The sequence below is a fragment of the Tupaia chinensis genome, unplaced genomic scaffold (assembly GCF_000334495.1).
Source record: "Tupaia chinensis unplaced genomic scaffold, TupChi_1.0 Scaffold000381_1, whole genome shotgun sequence".
NCBI lineage: Eukaryota > Metazoa > Chordata > Mammalia > Scandentia > Tupaiidae > Tupaia > Tupaia belangeri.
The window spans coordinates 2,666,628-2,686,186 of NW_006159883.1; positions in this window are offsets into that span (position 1 = coordinate 2,666,628).

Genomic DNA, 19,559 nt, shown 5'->3' on the forward strand with positions numbered 1-19,559 from the left:
ATAGGTATTGTTGTCAAAGGAGACAATAATAGGTATATTTACTTTGAATACCTTAAGTCATTTGACCAACACTGTAAAAAGTAGAATAGCACCTTAGTTATAATGTACAATAAATAGCTGATCATTAATTTCGAGTTGCACAGGAAAATCCTTTCTTTCTCTTTTCATATAATCAGAACAGTTTAGTCAGAGTAAGCCCCAAAGCTGGCTCTCACTTAAATTTTTTAAAAAAGAAATAAGAATTCTCAGGAATTAATTATAACAGAGTAGACAGTTCATATATGATCATATTTCCATATACCTCAAGATACTGAATCAAACTTATGATGACCTTAATATTCCTGCCCCTAGAGCTAATGAAATAACCTTCCAATTAGGTTTGGCATTGTACAAATAAGTTGCTTAATTTTAAAATCTCCTTAATTGTGCATAATTTTTATTATTCAAAGATTTTAGAAATCGGCATTATTGAGACATGAGAGATCAGTTTAGAGATGGCTTTGCAAGTTACATATAAGGTGGTCCTCAAGGAGTTGAGGTGAAAAAAAAACCTTATGTTTTGATTTTAGGTTATTTTAAGTAAATCAGGGTAGAAATATATTATAGAGAAGTGTAAGTAAATGAAAGCACCTACCACAGAATTGGCATTTATTTTCTGAGCCTGAGGGTGCTATACATTAAAGTGTGTGGGAGGGTGCAGTCAATGGAAAAGCTCACTTAGGGTCCACCTTTACCTTCCAGGGAATAAGTTGCATTAATTATACTGCCCATTCCCCAATTACAAAATGATTATTTTTTAAATTGAGACTGCTGAAATAGCAGTCAGATTGTGGCACAGTGAGAACAACGCTGTGATACTCACCCAGATGGGTTCTGGGTTCATATCCATAGACTTTCCAGAACATTCTGGCCCACAAATGCCCATGATGTCAGGCTGGCTGAGGAGAGGGGTGGATAATGACCAGGACTTCTCTGATGGGGGTTCTGTCTCTCTGTTTCTCTCTCCCACTCACGGAAGATATAAATAAATTTTCAAAAATTAAAAAATATATCTAGTTAAAATATGTAATGGCTATAGGATTAATAACATTTTAGCTTATAACTGATATGACATTTATTTACTAGTAGAGGTTTTTGCTTATGGTGTGTGCAAAGAGAGAGAAACAGAGATAGTGAGAAGAAAAGTGAGAAATCATCCCCCAGTGGGAACAGTCACACTGCAATCCCTTCTCCTCTCATGATCTTGGGCATGCATGCATGAGTGTGTGACATTCAAGCCACCAGGTTGCTCAAATTGCGGTTGGCCATGTGGGAGTCCAGCAACGTAACTGCTATGCCATCTGCTGGACCCAGAATGTTATTTGTTTATAACACTAACAAACATATAAGGTCACTCAGAATTGAGACTGTACCTCTGGGCTAAAGGAAATGGTAAAAAAAATAACCATCGTTCAGACCTACTTCAATGTTAAGATACAGAATCACTTAACCTTTGTTGTCAGATGATAATATTGGAAGACTAAGACAATTCTCTTTGTACGTTGTTTTATAAAACTACTTTTTGAAGCTATTTTTGAGGCATCTGTCATAATTGTATGCCTTTTCTCCTGGTATCTTAAAGCACTTGAAATAAATATTTATTACAGGTTTTGCCATGGTGCATTGTATTTTATCAGGCTACATGTCTCTACTAGGTGACCATGAGGTCCATGAGAATATTTTATTTTTACCAACTGCATTATAGCTAACACCTCTTTGTGAAATAAATGAATTGTGAATAGCTATTAGTCTTTGCTTAGCCTTATTGGAATAATTCCTTCCAAGCATACAAACAGTAATTCTTCAAAGCTGGGTCTGATAACTGAGTTCATAACTTATCTGATTAATCAATACAGATTTTAAAAATAAATTTGCTAATTTTTGCCCGAAAGCTCCAAAAACTCTATCCTGAGTAGTGGTCTTGATCTGAGCAAACTTTTCACGCTAATTAACCCGATGTGCTTAAAAAGGACTTTGAGTGGCACACCTCTTTCTGGACAAGAAACATGCCAAACATATTAACTTGTTTATTCCACTGAAAGTGTGCCAGCTTCACTATTAATAAATTTGCTTCTAAAACTTTCAATGTAGTATCTTCCTAGAAAGAAAAGATATTCTTTACAGAACTATTCCATTATTGCCATATTTTTAACATTAGTGAAAAATTATACCACTGGCCTTTGAGTCTATAAACAGAAAGTGACAGTTTGCCAAGTTACAGGAACTCCATGTATCTCCTGGGCTATTAATAAATGTAAGATGAACCTCAGAAGATGAACCATTATTTTTTTGTTATCTTGTCTCAATATCTTCCCTGACTTGAAGACATCTCATTCCCATTATAAAATAAGAAGACAGGTATCCCCTTTCTTAATACCAGAAGTAAACCTGGAAAAAAAATTGATTTACTTATTCTTAATTTCCAACCAAATGTTCACTACACAAACTATATTCTTATCCTAAAAAAAGGAAAAGAAGATGGAGAAGTAAATACTGGGCTATATCTGTTAAATTAGAGAAAGGCCAGACATGATCTAGGAGAAATTGCTTTGCTAGTCTGGATCCTATGTACAAGGCCCCAGTTTCACTCTTACATACAATGGCTCAGTACCAACTCTTTAAATAAATCACTTCAAAGATCCAATAGTCAGCAAAACCAGTAAATGGTTCTGCTTAGTAGTTTAGATTCAATCAGAAATACTAGAGAAATTGTGTTTTACAGAGACTCTTCCTGGTAGGCTTAATATGACGGAGTGCTGTTCAGAAACCAGATAATACAGAGGAGAAATGATATAATTTTATGTGTTCTCTACAGTGTGCAACTACAAGGTTTCAATCAAACACTTGTTTATGCAATTGACTAGATCAAACTATTTTCTTAGAAAATATTTTGGCCCTCCTTTTAGGCATATCAGGGCCAACCTCCCTTTAAAAAATGTTACATAGTATGTATGAATATGGCTGAGCTCAGATTTTAGGGCTTCCATAAACTAAAATGGAGCAAACCACTTACCATTTCATATATCCATAGTGTTTGGATCTATCATCTATCTAGAATATAGACTATCTTTGTTCTTTTCTCTTGAAAGAGTGCTAACCTATCAATGACCCAACTTAACAGAAAAATACTTAATATGAAGGCTTTTATGAAGTAATTCATCCTGGGACCAGCAGTTAGCATAATGTCTATGTCGCTGAACTCCCATGCAGTCAACTGAGGTTCAAGTCCTGGACCCGATGGCTTAGACTCATGCTGAGTGTATGTGCGTGCGTGCCCAAGATCCCAAGCGGGGAATGGAAGAGAAGGGATTGTGGTATGGCCATCCTCCCTGGGGGGGCGGGGGAGATTTCTCGCTTTCTCTGTCTCTTTGGCGAGCCAGATGCCCTATAGCAAAAATCTCTCAAAATAAAAAAAAAAAATAGTGATTCATTCATTCCTCAGAGACCATTATCCTTGATTCAAATTAGGTATCCTGAATGGTGGCCTTCATTAACTTCACTCTCTGCAGTAACTGGCATGTAGTAACTGTTCGATAAATACTTCTGATCAAATAAAAAATGACATTTTGTTTGAAATTTTATTTCTTTACCTCTTACCATATTAAATATCTTCACATAATGCTTTTAAATTTTGTGTTAACCCAATGTTGAAAACACTAACCTGTTTGAATCTTTAGCCTGCATATTGAAATGATGAGGGGATAATTAAACAGATTTTGAGAATGAATCTAGTTCTGACGCTCACTAGCAATATGGCCTGCTGTTACAATGATAATCCAGGTACTTTTAGCACCTTTACCACCTACCCAATGGGAGAGAATGCATTAAGTAAGATTGTGAGCTTTCCTCACGTTTGCTGCACCATAGGCGGCCAATCACTACTTCTTTCTTTTTGGTGATTTTTAACATCAGGGGAATGTTTCTTGAACTGAGGACCATTATGGTTATGTTCCATTGAATCATTGAATGTAAACTACAAAGTTGAATATATTTCCCTTTTTTTTCCCCAAAGTTTCTGAAACAGTTAAGACCTAAAATTAATTTTAAATTATAATAACCCTATTGGCATAGGAGTTAATATATTGGTTTTATCTCCTCTGTGATCTTTGACAATTTTTTAACAGTTTTATTGTTTTTGTATTATTTCAAGTTACACACACATAATACAACTAATAAATGATTTACATTCAATAGTGAGTATCTTAAGTATTCAGACAACAAATATAGCAAAAATCTACCCTTTTTCATATGTCTCACATTCTGCTTTTTTCAAAGGTATAAAAGATATTTATATATCTACCTATCCCTCTATTCCATCTATCTATTCTTTCTTGGTGTCTCCCAGATTTCTTTTTTCTTTTCTTTCTTTCTTTTTCTTTTTCTTTTTTTATTTTGAGAGGTTTTTGCTATAGGGCACATGCACTTGCCAGAAAGGCAGAGACAGAGACAGAGAGAAATCAACCCTCACCCAGGGGTATGGCCATGCCACAATCCCTTCTCCTCCATTCTCCTCTCAGGATCTTGGGCATGCACGCACACGTGCCCAGTGTGAGTTTAAGCCACCAAGTCCGGGACTCAAACCACGGTTGGCTACATGGGATTTCAGTGACATAGCCATTATGCCAACTGCTGGTTCCCCTCCAGATTCAATCTGAATAAGAGAAGTGAAACTTCTACAGTCAAAGAGATTAAAGCTATAATGGTGACCATACATTCTTAATCTACATATTTTTTCTTTCATCTTTAATTACTAATAAAACACACTGAAATTACATTAATGTTGGATGTCTAGGGAGAGGACTGTGATGACAATAGAGTACTGAGGTGTATGTGGGGGGATAATTTTACCTGGAGATGTGAAGGACAGAATATCATGCTAAAGAGGAAAAATAAAACATTTTTTCCTCATAATCATAAAAATATCTGATCAGCAGATAGAAGGAGCATGGTTCCTTTTGACACTATTGAGCCATCATGTCAGTCCTAGACAGCTTAAAATGAATCCAAATATATTTAAACCATGGTTCAATTGTTTTTTTGATGTTTGTAATTGAAGTCATCCCTGCTTCTGATTGGCAAACTTCAAAAAGAACATTGAAATTAATTAATTGGTTTTATTTGGCATTGATCATCTCACCTTACTGCTTTATGGTAAAAATCTTACTAAATGATGAGTTTCAACAGAAGATACAATTTTCAGTATGTGTGCAAAAAAATGGAAAATATAGACCCAAAGTTTTAGACCTAAACTTGTCTGATGCCTTAAAGCAAGTTTCCTCCATAGCTGCTTCCTGGATATTAATTCCATTTTTCAGGCTGAAAGTATTACAATTCATCAGGGAAAGAGTTGAACAAAAATAAGAATTTCTTACAACTACAGGTTTTAAAATTTTAGAGTACTCATAGAAACTCAACCTATTGGGCAGAACAAGGGGTTTCTTTCAAGAAAGAATTGTGGGTTGGCCATGTTGAATGGTGGTTATGGATCCCACATGCACAACTGCATAGTTGAAATCCCAGTCCCAGTAACCTGAGAAGCATAAAGGTGTTGTTCATGTGTAACCCCAAATCCCAACAGGATAGAGAAACAGAGAAGGGACTGGGGCATGACCATGCCCTGCTGGAGGAAAAAAAATCCCTCTTCTTCTCTCTGTCTCTCTAGTGAACACATATGGCCTCTGACAGGTAAAATAAAAAACAGAGGAATTAACCCAAAATAGTTTGTTAAGGAGACATATTCAGGCCACCATGAACTCACTTGTTTTGTTATGCTTTAATTTTGAGCAAATTCTTAAGAGCCTAGAAGTATAATTTTTGAGATAATGAAGGGAAAAAAAATAAGTACATTCAGGTGTTACGCCCTCTGACAATGGCCAGAGAAAAAGATATCCCATGACCAGTGAAAGCCTTTATGCTCAGTCCATATATCAGCCTACTTACACTGGAACTGGAATGTAGTTAAAGGAACTGAAAACTCAGGAAAAGGACGACGAGGGAACGAAAGGTGGACTAATAGCCGGAGAAAGTGTCATGGGTGCATTACCATCATTCTTTTGCATTTTTTTTCTATCTGTGATTCAGATTTTATATATTCTAAAGTCCTGTTTAATTTCTGGATTCCTATCTTCTGTTGCTTTCTGTTAAATACATCCATTGTGCTCTTAATGTCACTGTTCAGATGCAGAATTTCCATTTGATTTTCTCAATAGATTCTTGTTTTTAGTTCAAGTTATTCCATCTTTTCACCTTTTCTCCTTATTTCCCTTTGTTATCTTGAACATAATAATCATAGCTGTTTTCAAATGAGTATCTGCCAGCATCAATAATTGATTCACCTAGTGTCTGTTTCTTTACATTATCAATTTCATGGTTTTATCTTTTCTTTGCATGCTTGAATTTCTGTTAGACTGTTAGACATTGTAAACTTAAAATATAAAATGGTAGAGTCTCCAGATGATGATATCTTCAGCTACAAAAGATCTTTGTTTATCTTCTACTTGGCAGATAAGGTGAGGACATAGAGGTGAGGCTGACTATTTTGATGTCATGGAGATAGTTACGTCACGGCAACATGGCCATTTGGGTAAGACTCAGTCCATTTCTCATTTGCCTTCTCCTTACAAGGGGCCCTTCATGACTGTCCTTGGAAATCCTTGTGCATTCCTGTCTACTGAACACCAAAGGACTGCAAAAATATTAATGTTTTGAGTAACTGTTTACCAGCTTTTAATTCCTGCCTTAGCCTCAGATTTTGTCCGATGTCTTGTGGGAGAGATTGCTTGTTCATTTGATACCTCTCAAGTCTCCAGTTTCGTCACACTATCCTTGCTCCTTTATTAGTTATTTCTGTTTCTATTCTGTTCCATAAAAATGGGCTTCTCTTGGGAACCAGCAGTTAGCGTAATGACTATGTCTCTGGACGCCCACGTAGTCGACCGCAGTTCACATCCCAGACCCAGTGGCTTAAAACTCACGCCAGGCGTGTGTGCGTGCATGCCCAGGATCCCAAGAGGGGAATGGAGGATAAGGGACTGCGGTGTGACCATCCCCCTTGGGGGGTGATTTCTCACTTTCTGTCTCTATGTCTCTCTCTGTCTGTCTGGCGAGTGCACACTCCTTATAGCAAAAATCTCTCCAAAAAAAAAAAAAAAGGGCTTCTCTCAAGGGTAAAATTTGATTAACAGCCTTTATGTGCAGATTTTTCAGTAACCCTCAGGAAAAAGAAGTTGCAGAGGTTATTAAGTTAAAACTGCCACTTCCATAAGAAGTTTCAACTCTCATCTGTTCTTAAACACCTACCGTTTCTCCCCCTTTGACAGGTCCTTTTCTCTTAAACCACATAAATGCAAGGAACTTACTCTACTTTTACAAAATTTCTGCTTAAATCTTATATAGCTTCAGAATTCAAAAGGTCAGAGTTGAAATCTACACATGGGGCCCACAGGTGGTGTGTAGAACTGGATTCCATGTGACCAACTGCACGGTTTGTTTCCTGGACCCAGCGGCTTAAAAAAATGTACCAGGCAGGTATGTGTGCTGCCCAAAATCAAAAGGAGAAATGGAAAAGAAGGGCTTGTGGTGTGACAATTCCCTCTAGGGGATACTTTCTTGCTTTCTCTCTCTCTGTCTGTCTCTGCCTTTCTCTCTTTCTCTCTCTTGTGAACACATATGCCCTTCGGCCAATTAAAAAATAAAATAAAACTATACATGTATTTGAGAACCCTCATGATCCATGTTGGTTTCTTCTGTCCCCTAGGGCTGTAAAAAACTCTGCTTGTTGGGGACCAGTAGTTAGCATAATGGCTATGTCGCTGGACTCCCATGTAGTCGACCACAGTTTGCGTTCTGGACCCGGTGGCTTAAACTCACGCCGGGAGCGTGTGTGTGCGTGCCCAAGATCCCAAGAGGAGAATGGAGGAGAAGGGATTGTGGCGTGGCCATCCCCCCTGGGGGGTGATTTCTCACTTTCTGTCTCTCTGTCTCTCTCTGTCTGTCTGGCTAGTGCATGCGCCCTAGCTTGCTTTTTTGTTCTGCATGCTGTGCTTAGCCCATATCTGTAAGTCATTGCCTAGGTGCCAATTCAATAAATGACACTCTGACTACTGCAGCTCCTCAGCCCATTTCTGAAAGTTTTTTTCTACTTTTCCTTGTAATGTATTGGTTTATCTACTTGTTTTCTTCAAAGTCTTGACCTGATGTAAACCACTTCATCTTTCTTGAAAATGGAAAGTTCCCACTATTTCGAGTTTTTATTATCCAATTGAAACTCTCATTTGCTTATAAAGTACGTTAGACTAGCAAATAGACATATAGAGAATGTGTTAAATACAATGTATTCTCTGTCTACCTTCTAAGTAAACGAATGCAAATCAACCCACTTACCAATTTAATCAAAACATCACTATGAGTAGAATCGAAAGTCCCTACGTATAAGTCCTGCACCCTAAACTATCATCTTGAATTGAAAACTTGTCATTCTCATACACATCTTCAGGTTCTTTGTTTACATTTACCCACAAACACATACCTCACCTCCTCATATACATACACATTCAAACTCATAATTTACTATGTAAGATTATGAAAAGTTTATGCCTTTAAATTTTTATATAAATGGTATCATATGTTATATTAATTAGTGAAATTTGCTTCAACAATCTAATTTTGTTCATCAATCTAAAATTAATTGTATCAATAAATTTAATTTTTATTGTATATTTTTATTGAACATTTGCATTTTTTACATCCAATATATACTGCTATGACTATATTTATTCATGAATATCTTTACGTTTCTCTTTTCACATGTACGAGAATTCCTCTAGAGTAGATCTAGAAGGAGAATTGCTAGGACAAGGACTACACACATCTTCAATTTGAGCAATGATAATACTAATTTATATCCCATCCATGTTTTAAGGGAGTTTCCATTCCAGTCTAATTTATACTTATACTAATAAACTTGTATAATTTTGCCAATTTGATGGTATTAAATGGTGCATTCTGTTATCTTTGAATTTTTATGTTTTTATTTCTTAAATAATTTTTATATATGCTAAAAGTTAATGTTTTTTTTGATTATTTGTATGGTAAAATCTTTTTCCAGTCTGTTTTTTCTTTTACACTTTGTTTGTTCTGTCTTTTAGTGCACAGACACTGAAAACCTTAATGTATTCACTTTCATCACCTTTTTTTTTTCTTTATGGCTTACTCTTTTTGTCTTAAGAAAGGATTCCATTCTCCAAAGTTTCTTGTATGAGTTAAAAATACTTATTTTGGAAACCAGCAGTTAGCATAATGGCTATGTCGCTGGACTCCCACGTAGTAGACCACGGTTCACATCCCGGACCCGGTGACTTAAAACTCACGTCGGGTGCGTGTGGGTGTGTGCCCAGGATCCCGAGAGGAGAAGGGATTGCGGCGTGACCATCCCCCCTGGGGGGTGATTTCTTGCTTTCTGTCTCTATGTTTCTCTCTGTCTGGCGAGCGCACGTGCCCTATAGTGAAAAAAATCTCTCCAAAAAAAAAAATGCTTATTTTATACATTTTTTAAATTAGTTGTTCAATTTTATTTATTTACTATTATTCTTCAATTAGACTAGAGAGAAACAGAGAGAGAGAGAGAAGGAGGGTGAGAAAGCATGTTGCTAAATCTGAAACTTGAACTGCACTCAGCCATGTGGGAGTCTAGTGCCTTAACCACCATGCCGCCTCCTGGTCCCACATTTGGGTTTTTAACTATTATCTGAAAGAGGTACAAGGTAAGCATCCATGTTTTTGTTTTTATTATGAGTAGCCAATAATTTCAATATTCTCTCACTGTTTTTTAATACTATCTCAATCATCCACTAAGTTTTCAGGTTATTTATGTGTGTGTGTGTGTGTGTGTGTGTGTGTGTGTTCCTGAAGGTCTATTCAATTCTATTCATTTGTTTGTTCTTCTGTCTTATACTTATTTGTCTTCAGAATTAGTGGTGTATTGTTGGCAGTGGCTTCTTTGTGTTTTTCAGTATTCATTTTATTTCATTTAGATAGGTAAAACTATGATATATACTTGTTTGGCATGCTGATGCATTCTCACTACAAACTTTTATAGTCTGTCTAATACTACCAAGATCAAAAGCTAAGATAACTGAAAATTGATTTACTATAGCTTAAGACTTTTATGGCCAGCAGGTGGGGTGGTGGTTAAGGCACTGGACTCCCATGTGACTCAGTATGGTTGAAGTCCTGGACCTGGTGGCTTGCTTTCTCAATTTCTCTCTCTCTTTCTCCCTGTCTCTCTCTGGTGAGTACATATGCCCTATAGACAATTTAAGAAATAATAATGATAATAATTAATAAACATTTTAAAATAAACTTTTGATGATTCCTCTACATTTTTACATATGCTCTAAATAATAGATTTGGTCTGCTATATATAATCATTCTGACCTTATTAAATCTTCCTAAGATGAGAAGTTGGATCAGATCCTTCAAAATTATTTGGGGAATACGCAATTCTATCAACTTTCCAGTTTGTAACATTCAGTGTATCTTTATTTATACAGGAGAAAGTAACAGAATTGTTAAATTCATTCTGTGTTCGGGTTTCAGAGTACTCCCGTGTGGCAGTGAAAAGAAGGCAGTTTATACATCAAATGGCTCCTCTAATTGGTTTCTGAAAATTCATGTAATTGGGTCCAATGAGATTAAAAACATTGATTATTCTTTATTATTAATAACCTGAGAAAACAAATGCATATGTATGATTGCTTCTCTAGCAAACCACATTTTAAAATGTTTATTCATTGAGAAAGAGAGAGACAGAGACAGAGACCGAGTTTCCCAATGGGGTCTTGCAACACTACCAGCCTCCTTTCAGCCTTCTAGCTAGGAGAATAACCTCCAATGTGCTCAGGTCAACCCCTAGATCCAAATCCTGGGCCTTCCCATATTTGCATAAGCACATAGCAGCACTGTACCACCTGCGTCACCATGGCTCAGTCTTTAATAGCACACCTTTAAGTGCTTATTTCATAGCAAGTGCTGAAAATCCATTTAATACAAGGGGATATTAGCTTTACATGGCTAAAAGTACCCCAAATTTATAATCTAAATGCAGACATACCATGCAGCACCTGTTCACTAACAACATTGTCACTAGGAATGAATTACCCAAGGAAAGGACATTTGAAACTAAAGGAGGTGCATTCTTTGTTATTTTATAAATTGTTAGGATGACAGCAAATGAATACACAAATCTATTCTGCAGTCTGAAAGAATTAATTATACACTCCAAATGCTAAAGTTATTGCTAGAAAATAAATTATACAGGAAACCCAGCTGGTCAGATATTTCTTAACAAAGCAAAAGTATTTTGGGAGAAGTTTTATTGTGGTGTATGTGTGTATAATGGTGTAAGTGTGTGTGTGTGTGTGTGTGTGTGTGTGTGTGTATGTATGTTTGAAGAGTATAGCCAAGGATAGGATGACAGATGGATATGCTCTTTCCAGAAATAATTTTATATACTGAAAATCTCAGAGCACATTACTTCTATCCCCTGGTAAGCACCTGTATTATAGGAAGCTACAAAAATATATCCTTTGGCTCTGTTGTAGTAGAGCTTATTTTTCAACTAAAACTATGAACTGTAGTTTTGAACCATTCTTCATGTAGTATTGATAATGTCCAATATTCCAATCCTGCTCTAACAAGCTCTAGAGCCTCCACACTGATCCTATCCATGGAACAGAGCCTGAGGTGGTGAGGGAGCATAACCCTTAGACAGCTGGAGCCAAACTGTGCAAGCTTTCTTGTTCTCACTAGTCTACCACTTGAGGGAGGGATTTCCAGGTGCAACCCTAGCTGAATTGTGGCTAAAAACTCAAATTACAATTAGCTGAGCCTCTTAGGTCAAATTCACAACAAATTTCAGGATATGAATCCTTGAAGAATAGTCTTAGAACTGTAAAAATTATTGTAGGTTGTCTATTGATTTAAGGAAAACAAATTATTACACCACCTACTTCCACTAGTTTATAGACTCTGTGATAATGAAGAACTAAACAATGATGAAGACAGAAATAATTATAAATAAGCATCTATATTTTTAAAGTAGACAAGGGCTAGAGGAAATGGAGACACCTAACAATTTCTATACCTAAAAAAAGAGCTACAAAGAAAAGGTCACAAGTAAATTATGAGCAATAATCGTCTGCCTTGCCAGACAGATCCAACCTGGGTTTATGCAAAAATGCCCTTGACCCAGCAATGCCCTTGAGCTGCTCATGGTGCTGCAGCAGCTCATCTTTCAGAGATAAGTCTGAATGCCAATACTTAGGTGGTGTGATCAGCATCTTTGCTGATGACCATTAAAGCAAGTGTCTTCCTGATGGTTAATTTGTCTTTCTGGATAAACCTAAAAGACTCACCAAACATGAACCCCAATGTCTGCCCTCTGAAACAGCAAGGAGGATGTGTGTGATTACTGAGTATTCTACAATACATCACCTGAGGTGGCATAAAACAAGAGGACTCAGGTTGACAAACAGAAAACTCCTTTAATTCAGGGGTGCCATAGTCATAAATCTGTGGAAGCAGAGTGAACTCCATCAGGATTCTCTCTGGAGTTTCCAACAGCAAGGTATTAGCAAACAAGCTATGTCTGACAAACATAATTAAAATAAAGTAAGAAAAAGGCATAATGCATGAAAAATATTGAATTTTAACTGCCAGATGGCACACGAGCTCAACAGAGAGACAGAGGAAAGTGGGAGAAAGCATTCCTCAGCAGTACATGGTCACACTACAGTCCCTTCTCCATTTCTCTATCCTGTCAGAACTTGGGGCACATATAAGCACATGCCCGGTCTGTTTTTCAAGGCACTGAGACCTCATTTTGGACCATGGCTGGCCATGTGATTCTGATTTCCTAAACACTAGCAATGACCTGCTCTCTATTTTTTTTTAATAAAAAAGTTTTATTCTCCACTTTTAGTCTCCAAAGAACAAACATACTCATCAGTACCTGCTACCATTGAGCTAGAGAACTCTTGTTAAAATTCTGAACCTCCCTTGATTCTCACTTTATCTCTAAAATGAGAATGTTAAATTATTAGATAATCTCTTAAAATTATTGTGGCACTAAAATCTTATAGGTTTTGGAGGTTAAACTGAAATTATATACTTCCTATTATGCTTATTTATTTATCAATATAAATAATTATAGGCTAAATAGAGAATGCTGATTAGTAGTTGTTTTTAAGACACCACACTGGGGAAGGTGGATAATACATACAGAATTAGATATCTACATATATGTGTGTGTATATATATAATATATATAATTTATACATTAAATATGCAGATGGTTAAAAATGTATTTGTGGTTTATAGATAGATAAGCAAGTTCACAATTTAGAATAAAATCAGAGTTTCTATGTTTTTTTCTCTTGAGAGTTTTAGAGAAAACAGATCAAGAACTAAGAAGTAAAGAGAAGTATTTTGAACTACTTAAAAGAATAAAGTTTGACCTAGAAACGCCACAATGCAAGCGAAGCTGTAAATTGTATCTAAAGTTGAGACATAATAGAGGAAATAAAAACAAGTACCCTTGCAAGAGACTAATCGTAGTAGAATTTCAACAGAAAATCTAACAAAGCAAAACTATGAATTAAAGACATATAATAAGAGACAGAAAGACAGAGGCAGAGAGAATATAAATGCTTGGAACTTATAAGGCACTTTTTATTATTTTGCCAGAAGCAAAAGTGTATCTTTAGTGTGCAATTATTAAGAGATGATTTCAGAGTTAGTTAAATACAAATAGACTCTGGGTTACATTAAAATCATCTCGGTTAGTAAAACATCTCATATTTACTTTATTCACCTTTAATTTGCTTTTAATAAGCAAAAAAATAAGCAAATTTATAAATTCCTCATTAAAAATGATACCCTAAAAAAGTATAATTTTCCTTAAGAAAAAAATGCAGTTTAATTTTACTTAAGGATTGTAAACTTCCTTTTATTATTTTTCTTGTCTGTTTCAAGTTTTCCTTCAGTAAGTATCTAAGTTATAAGAGAAAATACATGTTAATGTCCATCCATGTATACAAAAGGACCTCTAAAATTTTTGTGGAAATATGAAACTAAAATGTGTGTTTCTTTTGGTGAATGAAATTCATGCTTTGTTTTTTTTTTGGGGGGGGTAATATGCATGTTCCATGAATTTTTTAACAGTCCCTCAGTTTCAAGATGGTTTTAGAGAGAATTACAAACTTGAATGAATTAGCTCATGACCTCCTTTAGAGCTCACTTCAGAAATGACTGCTTCGTGCTTCATCAACTATCTCTACATAATGAATTATGAAGCATAGTGAAATCACCTTTCAGGGACAGTTTTAAAGTGAATAGAGGGTGTCTTTATTTTCCAACTATTATTCCTCTTAGAAGAAGATGAAGAAGAGATACCAGATGGTTAGTAGTCCGTCCATACTAATCTTAAAGGCAGTCAAATGTCAAATGCTCTGTGCTATCTTTAAATTCTTTTGTGTAAAGTATATAAGTCATCTTTGAGGATTACTAATAGATTAATTATCTAAAGTACCTAAATCATTTGTTGAATTTCTATGTGTCATATTTTTTATCTGACATAATAGGGCCCTGAATGAAACTGTTTTCAATGATAATACAGCAACTGATGCTAACTGATACAAATATTTTAAAAATGTAAGCACCAGAATAAAACTTTTAGCAAGGTGTTATCATAGGGAAACTATGATATAAAAGTGCAATGTTCTCATACTCTGAAGCTAAAAAAAAAAAAAAAATGTTCTTAAGCCTAAATATCAATAGCAAGATTTCTTAGCGTCACCAAACTCAACTGAGAAGAAAGGTTGTCTTATCTTTACATCATTTAAATCTATCATGGTACTTCTATTTTCAGTGTCTTCACCATAGTTTAAGCTAACCTAGTTCACTTCACCCCTGAGGTAATGCAATAAACTAAGTGATTTCCCTTTTTACTAGGTAAGTCTTACCTAGTGATTCTATAGTCCAACCAATTACTTCCCATGACATTGGTCAGTTCCCTTTCTTGAGTTGTCTTATCCTTCTACCCATTAGATTCCTTGGTACTGCCATTCTGGGTTATCAGAAATTTGCAATGTAGGTAGAAAGAATGGAATTGTAATAAAGCTTTTGTTGCTGTGAGCTTGAGAAAGGTATTTTAGACTCATGATTCAAATACCAATGTAACATTGGCTTTCCAATTGCAAAATCCTGTATAATACCTTGGCAGGCAGAGGCAGTAGGAGATCTGGGGATTTAACTTACTCTTAAACAGAATTTCTACCAATTCTCTTGGGTTTAGCCCTGTTTTAAGCCCTGCTTTACATCTATGCCCAAAGGTCTTCCTTGGTGCCAGTTCAAGCATTTTGAGGATTGATGGAGTAAGCTATTTAGCTTGGATTTCTGCATAATTACTTTAGGATTTAACTATTTTAGGACTGCTAGGTTAACTACCACTTGTTCATCCACTTTTTAAAGGTTTCTATAATTGAGTTGCTGTTGTCATCTCTTCTTGTCCATGTGGGCTCAAACCTTTAAAATTGTTTCTCTAACTATCATTTTAACCAGATTTCAGAATATGATAAAAATAAATACAAATATTCAGTTTGCCATCATTAATTAGAATTAAGTTTTCTGAAACTTGTTTCAAGGAAGATATGCTATGAGATCTAATTTTAGTAGACTTGGAAATGGCCTGAGCCATGTTACTAAAATAAGAAATGTCTCTGCACAGCAGTGACACCTGGTTAAGGCATGAAATGTACTGATTTATAGTTTTGCTTTGTAACCACAGGTCCAGGGAGCTTTGGGGAGGTGTGTACCAGCTTGCCAGTATTGCTTACTGATAACGGTGAGACTGATGACTTGCATTTGTTCTCCATGAGATCCTTAGAGGCCTTGCTGTTGGGGCTGGTTATGGATCTGTCTACATGACCTGCAGAGTCATCTGGATTGAGTCACTTTTTAGGGATTGCTTGTTCCCGGGTGTTTTGTGTACATATCTGTGGTTCCTAATCTGAGAGAGAAAGTGCCTCCAGTGTGGTCTTTACTAGAAAGGGCAGTTAGAGCTTGCACCTGACCTTTCTCAATCTCTTGCTATACCTGACCTTTTCACAGCCATTGGATGTGATGCATATTCTTAATTAAATACTATTGCCACGTTGCCTGATTTTTTCTGCAATAAAAGATTTGTGTACATTGCCACTTTTTATCCTGTGTATCTTTAGTAATTTAATACTGTTTAGCTGCCCTTGTTAGTGCAATAGGTAACATGTAAGATTATATTTTCATAAATATTGCTTCAGCAATTTTTGCATTAAAAAATAGCATGTTATATTTACAAGGTAAAAACCATTCTCATTGGTCTCAGGTCCTAATAAAATAAAACATCTGGTATGAGTAAATTAAAATATATCATGAATTCATCTCAAAACAAATATATTTTAAAAAGTAATGAATACAAGCCGGTACGAGGCAGCAATTTTAAGCACATTTTTCTTGGTGCCATGTGGATTATCTATAAATAATTGATTACTTGCGATTATCAGTCTGGCATTTCATCATCTATCATAATGTGCCTTGCATTGTGAACTGAATGTCATAAGCTAATGTAGTAAAAAGAAGTAGATAAATTCAGACACAGATTTTCCATCTATCAATACATAACTGGAAATGTTTACAGAAGTTATCTATTTCAACTATTAAGGTAATTCAAAGAAAAAATAATGTATGATAATTCTGGCCCAAATCCTGTAGGAATTTCAAAACCCAAATTGATTACTTGAATTGCACTGTGAATCAATACTCGTGCATTTCCAGTCAGAATAGTGAAGCCAAACCTTATGCTTGCTGAAAGATCACTTATCAATCATAGTAACAAGCATGCTTGTAGCAATGAGCCACCATGGAGATCGTCGATGGTTTAGATGGAGACTATTTATGGCCTTGATGCTTTTTATCAAACTCACATCATCAAAATTCACTGTACTACCATTGACCAAATCTCAAAAGGGAATCAAGTAACAGTTTCCCAAGTTAAGAACAAAGAAATTTCTGAATGTCACCAATCATGAACCACTAAGCTAAGAAATATTTTACACACAAAACCCAATGAGAACAACATAGTTATTCTCATTTAATGAATGACAAAAACTAATGCTCCATTTTGTAAATGAGAAAACAGGGAAAAGAAATAGTTTCTTGAAATTCTCAGTGCTTGAAATACCAGCAGAATCTGAACACAGGTGTGCATCACTGCTTGTGTTTTTTCCATTACATCACAATCTCACTTTTAAAAATTGTCTCTCTTCCATCCTCTGACTGTGCATGCTCACTATTAATATCCCCTCTGGGTTTTCTAAGTCTAATGTGGTTGCCTATCTTGCTTAATTGTTGTTTCCAAATAAAATGTAATTATTCATTCATTTAATCATATGTACATTAAATTAAGATTTTATGAACACTTACCTACTTATAGTGAAAAAGATAAAGGCTGTTATATGTGCAGGTAAAAATAGACAGACTTGGGGTCAGCAAGTCTTGTGTGGTTAAGGCCCTGAACTCCTATATGGCCAATTGTGGTTCCAGTCTCATACTTGGCAGCTTGCTTTCTTACTTTCTCACTGTCTCTTTGTCTTTTTCCAGTGAGTACATATATCCTATAGCAAATTAAATAATAATAATAATAATAAATTAAATTAAAAATAATTTTTTTAAATATATATATACAAGATTTAACCAAACATTTTAAAATATAGAAACTGATTTGAATTTAGGATATACTTTTATCAGATGCAGTGAATATTTTGTATATCCAGCATGCAGGCATACATGATTTTACACTTTATATACTCACACTCTTATTTTTTTCTTTGCTAAATTATGACCTTTGTAACATTAGCTAGTGAACAAATATGTTAAGTTATTGAATAGTAGGAATACCTGTCTGCCTGATTTGCATGACTGTACTGTTATATAAAATACATTTTTATTTATAGAGTGATGATTTTTAGACAATCATAATTTGTTATTGGGCTTTGCCTTTATTTTATAAAAATGACCAGAAAATAGAAAATGAGAGCATTGTTTTGAAGATAATACAATTGTGACAAAATGGAAATGATTTGTGATGCCAAAAGTGGTGAATCCTAAACTGATTTTCAATTGTAAGAGAAAATTACACAATCTAAACTCATCAAAAAGACCTGCCAGACTTCTATTAGTAAAGATTTTATCTGAAAGTCCCCATTCAGTGATGAATAAAATAAACATTTTAAAATAAATGTTTAAAAATCAAGGTTCAAAAGCTCATTAGTAATTCATATGCAGAGAGTGTTTCACTGCCCATAGAGGTGTAGTTACACGGTTGTTATGGGCTCCTTTACCAAGAGAAGAAAACTTAAGAGTTCACATTTCTTGGGAACCAGCAGTCAGCGTAATGGCCATGTCACTGGACTCCCACGTAGTCAACTGCAGTTCGCGTCCTGGACCCGGTGGCTTAAAACTCATTCCGGGCGCGTGTGCATGCATGCCCAAGATCCCGAGAGGAGAATGGAGGAGAAGGGATTGCAATGTGACCATCCCCGCTGGGGGGTGATTTCTCGCTTTCTGTGTCTATGTCTCTCTCTGTCTGGCGAGCGCACGTGCCTATAGTGAAAATCTCTCAAAAAAACAAAAAAAAGAGTTCACGTTTCTTTTGACAAATTCTTCTAAGAAAACTGATAAGAATTCATCAACGTGATCATAAGAATCTATTTTTTCGCCCTGTAAAATCATCACCAAGTACTTCTTAATATGCAAATCACTTATTTTAATTTTCCTAAATGGCAGTCAAGTAAACTGTGATATTACTTGTCCATTATAAGAAACACATTCCTATGTTTAAAGAAGGTCAGGTAAACTATTATTTTGAACATTAATTTCTCTATATTTTATATTTAACACTTTTTTTGGGGGGGGAGATTTTTGCTATAGGATATGAGTACTCTCCAAAAAGACAGAGAGAGACAGAGAAAGCAAAAAATCACCTCCCGGGGATGACCACACGATGCAATCCCTTCTCCAGTCTCCTCTTGGGATTTTGGGCAAACATGCACATGTGCCTGGTGTGAGTTTTAAGCTACTGGGTCTGGGACAAAAACCATGGTCATCTACGTGGGAGTCCAGTGACATAACCATTATGCCATCTGCCGGCCCCTTTATTCTGATCTTTCAATGTTACAAGCTATATATTATAAAATTAGAAGTTTTCTAAACCGATTACGTATTTTGTCTCTAACTTTCTGGAAGTTGAATCCCATTTGTGACACTGGTATGGTCTTTCTGCTTTCAGAAATTTGACTATTAAATATATTTTCAAGAATTGTTCATTGGAAGGTGGGGGTGGCTTGTATCAGGATAATCATTTTGTACATTTATCTATTTCATTTGCCAGAGGGTGCATGCACTTACTAAAGATGGAAAGAGAGATA